Source organism: Bos grunniens, chromosome 8 (genome assembly GCF_055505025.1).
Source record: "Bos grunniens cultivar Pamir isolate PY7600 chromosome 8, Bosgru_T2T1.0, whole genome shotgun sequence".
Taxonomy (NCBI): domain Eukaryota; kingdom Metazoa; phylum Chordata; class Mammalia; order Artiodactyla; family Bovidae; genus Bos; species Bos grunniens.
The window spans coordinates 36810210-36827042 of NC_141172.1; positions in this window are offsets into that span (position 1 = coordinate 36810210).

Sequence of the window (16833 nt, forward strand, 5' to 3'; positions counted from 1 at the left end):
AAAGGATTTGCAACAAGATAAAGTTAAAGACAAACAGGAAATTATTTGTTTATATTTAAGCATTTTCTTAGAAATATTTTTCATGACATTTGAAATGATCAAACAGCCTCAATGGTTATTTGCTAAAACAGCAATTTTGGTGTTGCATGTCTGAAGCAGAGACAACTTCACTTTAAAATGGTCTGCTTACTACTAATAATAAAAAATACTCTTCTTCTTGAAGGATCAGGTTTGAATTATTTGGTTGGTAATCCCAAAGTAGCACAAAGATTAAAATATGTTTCAATAAAACAGCAAACCTAATAACCAGAGTAGAATATTTTTTTGAGATTTTGGAAGCATTCATTTAGATATAACTGGAGAATATTATGTCAAATACCATGAAAGGAGTAGATGGGATGTGACAGGTCCAATAGTAAGCATCCAGGGACGGTAGGTAACAGTGGACGGTAGTGAAGGATCAGTCCAATTACCATGGTGTGGAGATGGAAATCAAGGACTAGGAAGGGGTTTTTTGTTTTTGTTTTTACACTTGGCAGCTAAAAATCTAAAAGATCAATTTATGTTTATAGTTTATATACACATAACGGCCATGGGGCAGGTCCAGTACGGGTGAAAGATCAGTTTAGAGTTAAGTCTCGTGGGATGCAGAAACTGATAGAAATCCAGAAAGAAGTCCTGTGAAGTCCAAAACACGTTAGCGGAGGAGAGGGAGATGGTTGTTCTTCGAATGAGGTAAGCCCCCGGGACACCTAGGGTGTCTAGGACTCTGACTCACTCCCAGGAAGTCCCAAAGGAGAGAGAAAGTAACAGTGACGTGGCCGAATGCACTGAGTCACTAGGATGCGCGCTCCCCGCTCCATCTCTCTTAGGAACACGGAACAGAAGCCCGAAATCCTGGGAGTACCTCCAGCCTAGGGCATTCTTCCTTCCACCCTCAGGATGGGGATCATGATAGTCTCTTAGCAGATGCGGGCGAGGACGTCTTATTGGATTCCCTGACCTCCAGTTCCATGACAACCTTCTCCCCAGCCCAAGAGAGGCAGACAGGCGGGCGCCCGCCTCTCCGCCCTGGAGAAAGAAATTCAAGTGTGGTTCGGGTGACAATGCAGGCGACAGTCGTGTGCTGCGTAGGACGTAATCCTGCGCTGCGCATGCGGCAAAGCAAGGGAACCAAAGCCACGCGGAGACAGAGGCGCAAATACCCCTGAGGTACCACTCTCCATCGCAAAGTCGCGCGCTACGCGGTATCACGTGACACCCGAGCCAGCCGTCTGTCACGTGATCCCTTGGTGGCGGCGGACAGTAGTAACACTTAGATGGTCACATGATCCTCCGATGGTTCTCAGGCCTCAGGTCAGCTTCCATTACCTTTAGGTGTAACTGAACTGGCACCGTCCTCTCAGTTCTCCTTGCTCCTGGGAGATGGGGATGCCCCTCTTCATGAATGGGAACGATGTTTGAGCAGGCGGGAGAAACAGGTGCATAGGGCAGCGAGCGGAAGTCCGCACCCACACTCTATGACCAGAGAGTAGCCACGCGTGTCCCACAGTGCAATAGGCTCCGTTGCGGTCCTGCGGGGACGCTGCCTTGTGGTGACTTCGGAACACGCTTCCAGGGCAAGGGAAATGGGGGCCCGACTCTGCCCCGAGTGGTATGTTGTTTCTCCCATGGCCGGCAGTGACCATGTATTGTGCGCCTTTGCTTCAGTTCTGTGGCCAAGGGCCTCCGCAGTCTGCTTCCCGGAATGCAGAAGTCTTCCGGAGGTACCTCTTTGTGCATATGCAGGAAAAAAATAGTTTGTAAACAAATTGAAAGAGTAGTCCAAAGCCTTACCTCTAAGACTCCAGGCCACCCAGGCTTCCTTGTCAAGTTAAACCAAACATTATAAGGAAACCATAATTGCCAATTATTTCCCCTGTTTTCTTTCTTTATTAAAAAAAAATGTTTTTAATTGAATTACAGTCAATTTACGATGTTGTGTTAGTTTCAGGTGTACAGCAAAATGATTCAGTTATACATCGATGATCTGTTCTTCTGAAAAGAATTGTAGGTTGTTATATACTATTGAATAGTTTGATGTGCCATACAGTAGGTCCTTATTGTTTATGTGTTTTATGTATGGTAATGTGAATCCCAGACTCCTAATTTGTCTTCCCCTCCATCCTCTTTGGTAACCCTAAATTTGTTATAGCCATAACTCCCACATTAATCAAATAATTCTAGAAAAATGGGCAAAAACTGGGAATACATTTTATGAGGGTTAGTATAACTCTGATAGGAAAACTTGACAAGGAAAGCAAATTTAAGGAAAATGACAGTTTCAGTTTTACTCAGAAATATAGGTTTGAAAACTGATAAGCTAAATATTAGCCTGATTTAGTATTGGGCTCCTAATTACATTAGGAGAATAACACATTCTCCTTCAGAGGGCTATGAATTTGAAGTGAAGTGAAAGTCGCTCAGTCGTGTCCGACTCTTTGCGACCCATGGACTAGTCCACGGAATTCTCCAGGCCAGAATACTGGAGTGGGTAGCCCTTCCCTTATCCAGGGATCTTCCCAACTCAGGGATCGAACCCGGGTCTCCCGCATTTCGGGTGGATTCTTTACCAGCTGAGCCGCAAGGGAAGCCCAACCTAAATTTATCCCTGTATAAAGAGTCTAATGCATGTAAAGTACTCAGATAAACAGTTGTGTTCTCCTCACTGCCCTCTGCAAAAGAAACCACATGTACCAGCAAGGACTATTCACAGGATAACCCAGATCTCTCCTTTCTTTGATTTTGATTGTAATCATATCACTTTGCCATGGGATCATTTATTTTAGAATTTTAGGAAATTTTCTAGTTTCTCAACTAACCCCTCATTGCTGCCAAAAGCTCTGTTGGATTTTTGGTAATCATAATTTCCCAAAACCTGAGATCCAATAACAAAACAGTGTTATAATGATCTTTGCTAAGAGGGAAGACACGGTTAACTAGAACCGCATCTAATGTTTCAAAGTGAACACTCAGTTCAGTTCAGTTCAGTCACTAGTGAACACTGCTGCTACTGCTGCTAAGTCGCTTCAGTTGTGTCTGAGTCTGTGCGACCCCATAGACGGCAGCCCACCAGGCTCCCCAGTCCCTGGGATTCTCCAGGCAAGAACACGGGAGTGGGTTGTCATTTCCTTCTCCAATGCATGAAAGTGAAAAGTGAAAGTGAAGTCTCTCAGTCGTGTTCGACTCTTAGCGACCCCATGGACTGCAGCCTACCAGGCTCCATCCATGGGGTTTTCCAGGCAAGAGTACTGGAGTGGGGTGCCATTGCCTTCTCCAGTGAACACTAGATGGCACTAGTTCAGTCGCTACTGAACACTAGATGGCAGCATTTAAGCGGGATTTTCAAAGGAGTACTTTTCTCCTACTCCCCCCAACCCCCTAAAAGAGAAGGGAACACATTCATAATATCATATAAGAAAGGAATCGCCAGTCCAGGTTTGATTCAGGATGCAGGATGCTTGGGGCTGGACCACTGGGATGACTCAGAGGGCTGGTATGGGGAGGGAGGTGGAGGGGGGTTCAGGACTGGGAACACGTGTACACCCGTGGCAGATTCATGTTAATGTATGGCAAAACCATACAATATTGTAAAGTAATTAGCTCTAATTAAAATAAATACATTTAAATTTAAAAAGAGAGAGAAGGGAACCAAAAACCCCAAAGCCCAGTGATCTTCCTGCTTGCCTTAGTTAGGGACAGTATTTGAGAATGTCGTTTGTCAGTAGCTAAATTAAAAGAAGGGGAATTGGGAGAGGAGAATAATCAATTCAGTTCAGTTCAGTTGCTCAGTCACGTCCGACTCTTTGCGACCCCATGGACCTCAGCACACCGTACTTCCCTGTCCATCACCAACTCCTGGAGTTTATTCAAACTCATATCCATCCAGTCGGTAATACCATCCAACTATCTCATCCTCTGTTGTCCCCTTCTCCTCCCGCCTTCAATCTTTCCCAGCATCAAGGGCTTTTCCAATGAGTCAGTTCTTCAAATCAGGTGGCAAAAGTATTGGAGTTTCAGCTTCAGCATCAGTCCTTCCAGTGAATATTCAGGACTGATTTCCTTTAGGATTGACAATAGTAAAAGGTTATTTTAGTATTTGGACTTCCCTGGTGGCTCAGTGGTAAAGAATCCCCCTGCAATGCAGCAGACTCAGATGGAATTCATAGGTTGGGAAAATCTCCTAGAAAAGGGAATGGCAACCCACTCCAGTATTTTTGCCTGGAGAATTCCATGGACAGAGGAGCCTGGTAGGCTACAGTCCTTGGAGTCACAAGAGTTGGACACAACTTAGAGACTAAACCACCACACCACCATCATAGTATTTACTTGTGCCAGGTACTGTTCTAAGCACTTAAGGTAAAACAAAGAGTAAATAAATTGGCAAGCAAAACTCTAGCCCATAAGCCCCTCCCACCTTTAAATTTCTTAGACAAAGTAAGCATGAAGTGATTCCCTCTTTCTCATATTGAATGGGCAGGTAGGTTTTTATCAATCTGTTCCTTCCTCCTTTATCACTTTCATTCATGCTTTTAACAAAATAAGTATTTCTCACAACATTGTAAATCAGTTGTACTTCAACTTTAAAAAATAGCTTAAAAATAAAATTACTTTTTAAAATTTAAATCTCATAATAAAACAAGTATTTCTTATATGTTGTATTTAAGGTACTAAGTGTGTCAGTTTGCAGCAGAAATAGGAAGGTAAAATAATTCACATATGATTAAGCCTCTAACCCTTAAGGGCACTACCAACTGAAAAAGAAAGCACACAGGTATGTTGATACTGTAGAAGAAGGTGGTGTGTGTGCATGCATGCTGTCGTGTCCATCTCTTTGTGATCCCGTGGACTGTAGCCCACCAGGCTCCTCTGTCCATGAGATTTTCCAGGCAAGAATACTGGAATGAGTTGCCTTTTCCTTCTCCAATGGCTCTTCCCAACTCAGGGATCAAACCCCTGTCTCTTTCATCTCCTGCATTGTCAGGTGGATTCTTTACCACTCACGCCACCTGAACAAGGTGGAGTGTGCAGCAAAGGAACTATGATTCATTTTATATTGGGATGAGCATAGAGCCAGAGAGAGAATTAATATTTATTGATAGCACACTACATGCCAGGACCTTGATAGGCACTTTATATCAGTTCAGTTCAGTTCAGTCGCTCAGTCATGTCCAACTCTTTGCGACCCCATGAATCACAGCATGCCAGGCCTCCCTGGCCTCACTCAGACTCATATCCATCGAGTCAATGATGCCATCCAGCCATCTCATCCTCTGTCATCCCCTTCTCCTCCTGCCGCCAATCCCTTCCAGCATCAGAGTCTTTTCCAATGAGTCAACTCTTCGAATGAGGTGGCCAAAGTACTGGAGTTTCAGCTTCAGCATCATTCCCTCCAAAGAAATCCCAGGGCTGATCTCCTTCAGAATGGACTGGTTGGATCTCCTTGCAGTCCAAGGGACTCTCAAGAGTCTTCTCCAACACCACAGTTCAAAAGCATCAATTCTTCAGTGCTCAGCCTTCTTCACAGTCCAACTCTCACATCCATACATGACCACAGGAAAAACCATAGCCTTGACTAGACGGACCTTTGTTGGCAAAGCAATATCTCTGCTTTTCAATATGCTATCTAGGTTGGTCATAACTTTCCTTCCAAGGAGTAAGCATCTTTTAATTTCATGGCTGCAATCACCATCTGCAGTGATTTTGGAGCCCCAAAAAATAAAGTCTGACACTGTTTCCACTGTTTCCCCATCTATTTCCCATGAAGTGATGGGACCAGATGCCATGATCTTACTTTTCTGAATGTTGAGCTTTAAGCCTTTATATACAGTGTTTCAATTATGAACATTTACTTTCATTTATTTTTAATTTATGTAAGTGGTTGTTAATATTTCCATTTTTGGAAGAGGACATTGAGTCTTAAGCAGGGTAAGTAACCTGCCTCCAGGGCACAAAGGAAGTGATAAAATAAGGCATCTTGAATGAATTAACAGTTGCTGCTCTTTGTTTCAATTTTAAAAGAGAATACAGATGTATTTTTCAGGGTATAAAGTAATAGATATGCATTACAGGATGATAGAGTTTTAACAGGCCAAGTGGAGATTGAAGGTCTAGGAATAGAATGGACAGAGACAGAGGAGCTGGAGGATTGGGGGCTGGAATAGCAGATAATCAGTCTGATAGGAATGTTTATAAACAGTGCCAATTTTGAAGGAGAAAAGAAGTTTAGAAATCTGCCCTGGGATCGAAGTTACCAGTGAAACCGATCATTTAGAAGAGTCCTCTATTTGACCCAGCACCTCTGCTCTAGTTTGTGTTTTCCCTGTTGCCTTCCTCATTCTTATCCACAGAACTCAGGTTGGTGAGGGACATCAAATTCTGGTCCCCCACACTTGAATAGTTTTGACTTTTTCACTCCGATACACACTTCTTCATTCTAAAGCCACCTTCCTGCCAAGCACTGGCCTGTAAGGTGAGTGTGCAGATGCCACTACTGGGTCCCTGCCTCAGGTCCTCCCCTCCAACTGTTAGACTGGCAGATCGTAGAGCATGGTAGGGCATATATGGGCTACCCCCTTTATATTTTATTGCACAGAGTGGTTAAAGCACAGACTTTAGACTCAGATCCACCTTTGATGAAACGAGGCAGGAGAAAAGTGAGAATCCTAGCAATAGAGCCCAGACTCTGAAGAGGCAAGTGCTCAAGTTGTCAGCAACATTGTGCTGTGGGTTTTCTTAGTCTCTATGTGCTTTGGGAAATATGGGGGCCCACCCCCAGGCTGGAAAGGATTAAGGGCAGGAGGACAAGGAGGCAACAGAGGATGAGATGGTTGGATGGCATCATCAACTCAATGGACATGAGTTTGAGCAAACTTCAGGAGTTGGTGAAGGACAGGGAAGCCTGGCATGCTGCATGCCAGGGAGTCACAGAGTCAGACACAATGGAGCAACTGAACAACACCAACAGCCCTCAGGCTGCTTAAGCCCCTAAAGGCATACGGTTTCTGCCTCTGGCTCCTCTGGAAGATCTTCAGCCTCTAACTAATGCCCTCACACAATCTGTTTTCATGCTGGGTTGATAAACACAGAGAAGATAGAGGAGAGTGAGTGGTTAAAGGGAAGACTGTATGCCCTGAATAAGGAAGTCGTGAAGTCCTTGGCAATGAAAAAGTTATAGGAACAGGACTCCGCTCAGGAGTGAATGAAATTGGGCAGCATGGAAGTGGAAATGTTAATTAAAAGGGAAGCTCTGATCTGTAGTGTCCAGGCTCTGGTCGTCCTTGTCCTCAGGTCAGAGGCTAACACTGTGTTTCTGCAGAGGGAAGACCTTGGGGAGGTGATCTTGGAGGCTTGAGTTAGTTCCTCGTAAGATTTGCGTAGGAGCCTGGTAGGCTGCAGTCCATGGGGTCGCTAAGAGTTGGATACAACTGAGCGACTTCACTTTCACTTTTCACTTTCATGCATTGGAGAAGGAAATGGCAACCCACTCCAGTGTTCTTGCTTGGAGAATCCCGGGGACAGGGGAGCCTGGTGGGCTGCCGTCTATGGAGTCACACAGAGTCGGACACGACTGAAGCAACTTAGCAGCAGCAGCAAGATTTGCATATTACTCCTCCAAGCTGAGGGGGAGAGAACCCAGGCCAGGCCCAATTCTCCTCCGACCCACCATCTGCCTTTGAGACCCACTTTATAGAACTAAAGTAGAATCCAAGCCCTGGGGTTGTTGTAGAGAAGGACCAATTCTAACTCCATGTTGGAACTTCTTCTTTGACTTGTTTTTCACTGATTTTGTTAAAGATACATAATGGCCTTCCTCAGAGGACCCTGCCCCTCTTGTTGTTGTTGTTCAGTTACTAAGTCGTGTCCAACTCTTTGCGACCCCATGAACTGCAGGACGCCAGGCTTCCCCATCCTTCATCATCTCCCAGAGTTTGCTAAAACTCATTTCCATCGAGTCAGTGATGCCATCCAACCATCTCATCCTCTATCGCCCTCTTCTACTGATGTCCTCAATCTTTCCCAGCATCAGGGTCTTTTCCAATGAGTTGGCTTGTTGCCTCAGGTGGCCAAAGTATTGGAACTTCAGTTTCAGCATCAGTCCTTCCAATGAATATTTAGGGTTGATTTCCTTTAGGATGGACTGGTTGGATCTCCTTGTTGTCCAGGGAACTCTCAAGAGTCTTCTCCAACACCACAGTTCAAAAGCATCAATTCTTCAGCGTTCAGTCTTCTTTATGGTCCTGCTCTCACATCCATACATGATTATTGGAAAAACCATAGCTTTGACTATACAAACCTTTGTCAGCAAAGTGTCATCTCTGCTTTTTAATATGCTATCTAGGTTTGTCATAGACACAACTGAGTGGTTTCACTCATTTTCACTTTTCACTTCCCTGGTGCTGGCCATTCCTAGAGATGTTTTTCAAGACTGATGGCCCTCATTGCCTCTTCCTCTCTATTTTGCCTTTTGACTTTAGTTCCTCACCACTTTTCTCTGAGGTTCTATAAACGAACCTGGCATCTAGACCTCAACAAGATGGTGATTTTGAAACATTTGTCCGCTATCTTCACAGTCTGCCAGCTTTCCGAATAAAGTGGTATTCCTTGCCTCTACACCTCGACTGTCATATTTATTTGGCCTGTCATGTGGTGAGCAGAGCAAGCTTGGACTCGTTAACAGGGCGAGGACAATCAGAGGCCAGGGCTCTCCAAGGACTCCCAGCAAGATGTTGAGGAGTCAGAATGTACCTGTGACATGGCCCACTCAGATTCCATGTGAGGAGCTGTAGTAAATTAAGAAATACATTTGGTCTTTGTCCTCAGTTACTGGCATAAAGCTCCTAAAACTTTGGAGGAGTGTCTTTTAAAAGTTATTCATACCAAAGTTAATGCTGACCTAAGGTGGAGTCCCTAGATAGCCGTGGGATGGGGTTAGCCACCAGAAAGACCAAGTGATCAGAGGGCAGAAACTTTCAACCCCACCCACTGACCTCCAGGAGGGGAAGGCAGAGGGAAGCTATAGATTAAGCTCTATGAAAATTCTTGAACTACCAGGTTTGTTGAGCTTCTGGGTTGGTGAACACATTCACGTGCAGGGAGAAGGGCGCCCTGCAGTTCCAGGGATAGAAACTTCTGTGCTCAGGGCCCTTCTGGACCTTGCCCTGTGGACCCTTTCATCTGGGCGTTCATCTGTATCTTTTATAATATCCTTTATAATAAACTGGTAAACATATGAAGTATTAATAATTAAACTGTTTGAAATATCAATATTTTACTACAGATTTTATTTTCCTCCTGAATAAACTAGATAATCAGGAATTCTGTTTATTCCTCAGTTTTAGTAATCAAGATAACAAAGAAATGGCAAAGATAGATAGCAATGATCATTATTTCTTTGGACTGCTGTCTAGACTCTCCCCCCCACAGTGAGTCTCTCCCATTAGGAAGCTTCCATAAGCCACTTATCCTTATCCATCAGAGGGCAGACAGAATGAAAGCCACAATCACAGAAAACTAATCAAACTGATTACATGAAGTGAAGGCAAAGGCAAATGAAACAGGGCAAAATAGAATTTTGCCAAGAGAACTCACTGGTCATAGCAAACACCCTCTTCCCACAATACAAGAGAAGACTCTACACATGAACACCACCAGATGGTCAATACTGAAATCAATTATATTCATTGCAGCCAAAGATGGAGAAGTTCTATACAGTCAGCAAAAAACAAGACTGGGAGCTGACTGTGGCTCAGATCATGAACTCCTTATTGCCAAATTCAGACTTAAATTGAAGAAAGTAGGAAAAACCACTAGACCATTCAGGTATGACTGAAATCAAATCCCTTATGATTATACAGTGGAAATGACAAATAAATTCAAGGGATTAGATCTGATAGATAGAGTGCCTGATGAACTATGGACAGAGGTTCATGACATTGTACAAGAGTTAGTGATCAAGACCATCCCCAAGAAAAAGAAACACAAAAAGGCAAAATGGTTGTCTGAAGAGGCCTTAAAATAGCTGAGAAAAGAAGAGAAGCAAAGGAGCAAAGGAAAGATATACCTATCAAAATGCAGAGTTCCAAAGAATATCAAGGAGAGATAACAAAGCCTTCCTCAGTGATCAATGAAAAAAAAAATGGATAAAAACAATAGAATGGGAAAAACTAGAGATTTCTTCAAGAAAATTAGAGATACCAAGGAAATATTTCATGCAAAGATGGGCACAATAAAGGACAGAAATGGTATGAACCTAATAGAAGCAGAAGATATTAAGAAAAGATGGCAAGAATACACAGAAGAACTATCAAAAAAGATCTTAATGACCCAGATAACCACAATGGTGTGATCACTCACCTAGAGCCAGACATTCTGGAATGTGAAGTCAAGTGGGCCTTAGGAAGCATCACTACAAATGAAGCTAGTGGAGGAGATGGAATTCCAGCTGAGCTCTTTCAAATCCTAAAAGATGATGCTGTTAAAGTGCTTCACTTAATATGCCAGCAAATTGGAAAACTCAGCAGTGGCCACAGGACTGGAAAAGGTCAATTTTCATGCCAATCCAAAAGAAAGGTAATGCCAAAGAGTGTTCAAGCTACTGCACAATTGCACTCATCCCACATGAATACTCAAAATTTTCTAAGCCAGGCTTCAACAGTATGTGAACTGTGAACTTCCAGATGTTCAAGCTGGATTTAGAAAAGACAGAGGAACCAGAGATCAAGTTGCCAACATCCACTGCAGCCATGAAATCAAAACACACTTGCCCCTTGGAAGAAAAGCTATGACCAACCTGCTGCTGCTAAGTCGCTTCAGTCATGTTCGACTCTGAGCGACCCCATAGACGGCAGCCCATCAGGCTCCACCGTCCCTGGGATTCTCCAGGCAAGAACACTGGAGCGGGTTGCCATTTCCTTCTCCAATGCATGAAAGTGAAAAATCAAAGTGAGGTCACTTAGTCGTTCCCGACTCTTAGCAACCCCATGGACTGGAGTCTACCAGGCTCCTCTATCCATGGGATTTTCCAGGCAAAAGTACTGGAATGGGGTGCCATTGCCTTCTCCTATGACCAACCTAGACAACATATTAAAAGCAGAAATATTACTTTGCCGACAAAGGTCCATCTAGTCAAAGCTATGGTTTTTCCAGTAGTCATATATGGATGTGAGAGTTGGACTGTAAAGAAACTTGAGCACCAAAGAATTGATGCTTTTGAACTGTGGTATTGGAGAAGACTCTTGAAAGTCCCTTGGACTGCAAGGAGATCAAACCAGTCAATCCTAAAGAAAATCAGTCCTGAATATTCATTGAAAGGACTGATGTTGAAGCTGAAGTTCCAATACTTTGGCCACCTGATGTGAAGAGCTGACTCATTGGAAAAGCCCCTGATGCTGGGAAAGATGGAAGGCAGGAGGAGAAGGGGATGACAGAGGATGAGATGGTTGGATGGTATCACCAACTGGATGGACATGAGTTTGAGCAAGCTCTGGGAATTGTGATGGACAGGGAAGCCTAGCGTGCTGTAGTCCATGGTATTGAAAATAGTTGGACATGACTGAGTGACTGAACTGACTGGCTGATTGTCTAGACTGAAATTCATTCATTCATCCCTATCTCAAAAGTCTTTCAGGCACCCACTATTCACCAGATACTTCTCTAGGCACTGAGGTTACTGCAGATACTGAAACATGCCCAAATCCCCAGCTGTATCCCTGCCTTACATTTGTTAAGAGACTGACAAGTTTAAAAAATTGTATAATATTACATGGAAAGTTGGTAAATGCTACAAATAAGTAAGAAAGCAATTACAGAGAAGAGGGTATATGGGGAAAGGATGTAGTATTAAACTGTTTTCCCTGTGAAGGTGCCTCTTGAGAAAAGTACTGAAGGAAAGAGAGCAATATAAAGACCCTGTCATAGCAGCATTTCGGGTATGTTCAAAGAACATCAAAGAAACTTGTGCAGGTGGAATGGAGTGGAATGGGGGAAGGAGAAGTGGTAAAGGTGGTAACAGATGAAATAGGAAGTCAGATTTATAGGGCTTTGAAAACCACCGTGAAAACTCTGGCATTTTCACCAATTCACGTATGTGGAGTCATCTCGAAAGTCTTTATTTTTTTTAACCCTTTCTGTTATGAATTATGGTTTTCCCTGGTGGCTTAGGGGCAAAGAATTTGCCTGCAATGCAGGGGACTTGAGAGACATGGGTTCAGTCCCTGAGTTGGGAAGATCCCCTGGAGTAGGAAATGGCAACCTACTGGAGTAGAATACTTCAGTATTCTTGCTGGGAAAAAATCCCACAGACAGAGCCTGACAAGCTGCGGTCCCTGTGGTCACAAAGAGTCAGACAAAACTGAGCAACTGAACACACACACACATTGTGAATTATAATACACAATGAGAAATAATACACAATAGAGAAAAAAATGGCAACCCACTCCAGTGTTCTTGCCTGGAGAATCCCGGGGACTGGGAAGCCTGGTGGGCTGCTGTCTATGGGGTCGCACAGAGTCAGACATGACTGATGTGACTTAGCAGCAGCAGCAGCAGCAGCAGCAAACTAATTGAACTCGAGGAGGGGGTCATGGGAACCTTCACCATATAGCTGGTCAGTCAGAAACACAGGAGATAGATAACCTGGACTTGCAGTTGGCATCTGAAGTGGAGGCAGTGTTGTGGGGCTGAGCCCTTAACTTGTGGGATATGATGCTATCTTCAGGTAGATACTACCAGAATTAAATTGTAGGACATTCAGTTGGTATCCCCTGAGGATTGGAGAATTGCTTGATAGTATTGGAAAACACTGTCAGAGTCAATGGCCATAGCTGAACTGGTCACAGAGCTTTGGCAATGTTTGACCTGGTTCTGGCCCCAAGTCCCTCTCACTTCATCCCCTGCTGTAGGCCTTGACCTAGCCCAGATTCTGGAGTAATTCACTACTCTGGTCTCTAAACTGGGAAAATACTTAGCAGGTTAGTTTTCTGCTCAGCCTAGGGTGGGTATGGGTGGTGATTTACCTGGATCTTATTCCCTGGTTTTAGTAGTTGGGATTCTAACTGGAGTTTTAGTAACAGGCACTCTGTATCATTCAATGACCATGACACCCAAACTACCTTAAGTTCTAAGTCGATTTGTTTGTTCCCCTAGTGCCTCTATGGCCTCGCTGATTCCTTACATTATTGGAGTTTATCCTCAAATCTAAGTGACTGGGCCTTTCTTTGGAGTTACTGCTTGCTAGAACTTCTGCCTGCTAATAGCCTTAAAAAAAAAGTTAATTGAGGTCAAGCTCTGGCTGCTGGTGGTGAAAGATCCTCTTCCCACCCCACAGTGGCTATTGCTAAACAGCTGAACCTCTCAGATTCCAATCTCCTGAAGGCTCTGCACTCCCATTCTTATGTCACCCCCTGAACTGTGAACTGACCCCTGACCCTTCTCATCCCACAGGTTCTCCAAGTCCCCTCCTCGGGAAGCACCACCACCACCACAGCCAGTCCCAGTCTCCAATACCCACCCCCTCCCTTTTTTTTTCTGAGGACTGTATTTGTATGGGCTCTAACTTCTTCAGACCTATGGATGAGCTGTTAATCTCCCAATATAGTATCTTTATATCCATTGTACTTGCTTTTCAAAATGGATAGAGGAGATTCTATGTACTATCTCTGGTCATTTTCTCTGGAGACACTGAGATTTGAGGGAAAAAAAGAAAATGACCCATGATTTATTTGCTCTTTTCACAAGCTAAGCTGACCACCAAGTGGACTTTGGAATTGACTCTATGATACCTGTTGGTGTAAAACTCTGAACAGAGAGTGCTGGATTGCACCACTGAGGTCAGCAGTGGCCAGGGAAACCCATGTGAATGTGTCATTCAGTGCCAGAAGGGTCAAAGTCAGCTGACTTTTAAAATTTTCTCTGTCACTGTTCCCTCAAGCCACCCTGGGATTTTTCCTCCCCTTTATCATCAAACATCTCCAGCAGATGATTGGAATCTGTGGCGTACCTTCCCACGTACCTCCCAACTTCAGCCCTGCAAAGACAGGCTCTCAACATGGGGTAACTGCCTCTCAGCAGTCAGAGGGGTCTCCTCTGTGCCAGCTCCAGTGGATCTTTCTCCGGTTCCCTCTCCCCTGACCTCCCTGGGGCATCTGAGCACAGTACCCCTGATGTGTCTAATGTTTTTTCCTCTATGGTCTCCAAGACTAGGCCAACCTATGTCTCCTCTCTCTTTCTCAAGACTTTTCCTTCCTTCCTTCAGAGTCTTTGCTTTCTTTCCTCAAATGTGACCCTCAAGATTTGTTCTAATCAGTTTGGTTAAACATCTCCCCATAGAGCTTACTTGGACATGATATTTTAATATATCCCCCCACACCTGAAGTAGGTGGTTCTTAGGTCCAGATCCCTAGATGTGACCTCTGATCCTACATTATCACTGACCTGCTGTGTCCTTTTCTTGAGTACCCCCCCACCCCTCAAACATAAAGGCAAAGTCAGCTTCCTAGCCCCTGAACTCGCTTTTCCCCTGAACAGCCCTTTTCCCATTATGTCTGCCAGCATCCTCCCATTTTCTAGACCCAAAACTTGGGAGTAACCTTTTATTCTTTTTCTTTTGTCCCTTACCTACAAATTGTAAGGGTCTTCCTTATATCTTAATGATATCAAATACTATTTTTGTTTTAGGAAAAGATTTAAATATTTTCAGAAGTGTGTTTTTCCACCGTAATCCCCCTACACTAATATTAGGTTCAATTATATGTACTTACTTTATTACAGGGTCAATGTCTCCTTTTTAAATGATTGGATTATTAGTATTTAAATATAACCTTATGTACTTTTTATTTTGACTGTAAGGATGTTTCAAAGCTCTTCTCTTCTTTTCTACAAACACAGAGGCTGGAAAAGCAATGCCTTCCCAGTATACAGAAGTGCCATGAGACTGAGTCTGACCAATAAGATTTAAGAGCAAGTCTGCTGACTCATCTATTAGGTAAGGCTTTAAATATATGATGACTCAATTTCTTAATCCAATTTCCATATTTTCTTTTTTTTTAAATTGAGGTGTAATGACGTACATTATATTAATTTTAATTGTACAACATAATGACTTGGTATATGTATATACTGTGAAGCAATCACCACAATAAATCTAGTTAAGATCTATCACCACACATAATTATACTTTTTTTTTCTTATGATGAGAACTTTTAAGATCTACTTTCTTAGAAGTTTTTAAATATACAATATTGTTAACTATCATCACCATGCTTTACATTATATCCCCAAGACTTACTTGTTTTATAACTGGAAGTTTGTGTCTTTTGACTGCCTTTACCCATTTCTCCCACTTCCCTACCCCAACTTGTGGCAACCACCAATCTATTCTCTGTATCTATGAGTCCAGTTTTTTGAAGATTCCCCTTATTAGTGAGATTATATGGCATTTGTCTTTCTCTGGCTTATTTCACTTAACATAATGTCCTCAAGCAGGGGAGGTGGGAAGGAAAAGTAGCTGCTTCAAGGGTATGGATTCTCCTTTTGAAGTGATAACCATGTTTTGGATCTACTTGGTGGTAGCATTTGTAAACATTGTGAGTGTACTAAATGCCACTGAGTTGTTCACTTTAAAATGGCTAATTTTATGTTATGTGAACTTTGTCTCAATCAAAAGAAAAAGAAAAAGAGTCCCTGGACTTTCCTGGTGACGCAGTGGATAAGAATCCGCCTACCAATGCAGGGGGCACAGGTTTGATCCCTGGTCCAGGAAGATCCCACACGCTGCAGAGCAGCTAAGCCCATACTCCAGAACTACTGAGCCAGAGTTCTAGTTCCCTCGAGCCACAACTACCCAAGACCCCATGCTGCAACTACTGAAGCCCATGCACCCAGAACCTGTGCTCCAACAAAGAGTAGGCCCTGCTCACCACAACTAGAGAAAGCTTCTGCAAAGCTACGAAGACCCAGCATGGCCAAATAAATAAAAAAATTAAAAAAAAAAAAAACTGAGTCCCACTAGAAGAAACATCATCCGGCCCTACTTGTTCTCCCCAGGAAGAGGAGGGATGGGGAATGGTGCAGCAGTGGCATGTGGCTACGTGAGTCACAAACTGATGAAAACCAGGAATTCTCCACCCTTTTTGTTGCTCCTCTCCCATGTTTTACTTAGGGGTCCAGAAGATACCCTGGAGAAGGAAATGGCAACCCACTCCAGTATTCTTGCCTAGGAAATCCCAGGGACAGAAGAGTCTGGCAGGCTACAGTCCATGAGGTCACAGAGGGTCAGTCACCACTGACTCTGAAATGGACTGGCCTCACATCAGACCCTAGAGAAAAGGAAAGCAGATAGTTGTAGCTGAGGGAAAGCCTGTCATAGAAAGATTTCCATTATTATAAAGGCAGACATAAAATACATATGAATAAAGTTAGTTATTTGATACAAACATAAAAGTTCATTGTTATATAGCTGTTTATAATCATTAAAAATAAAATTCCCACTGTTCTGGCTTGTGTAGTAATGATAAAGAGGAATTTCAGCAGTCTGTCCAGAAAAATCACTTCTGGACACTTGCAGGACCTCAGCTGAGAGCTGAGTGGATTTTCTGTTAAAAGGAATTCACACTGAGTTGTTAATGAGGCTTGGCATGGCAGTAATTGCTTTTAAAGGAGAAACTCCTTTACACAGATGTATCTCTAATTGGTATATAGTGGGAAAGGTTATTTTTGGACAGGGGCCACCAGTATTCCTCTGTCCTCTGTTCCTCTACCCCACCTTTAGTCAGCCAGGAAAGAAAATTCAGGTGC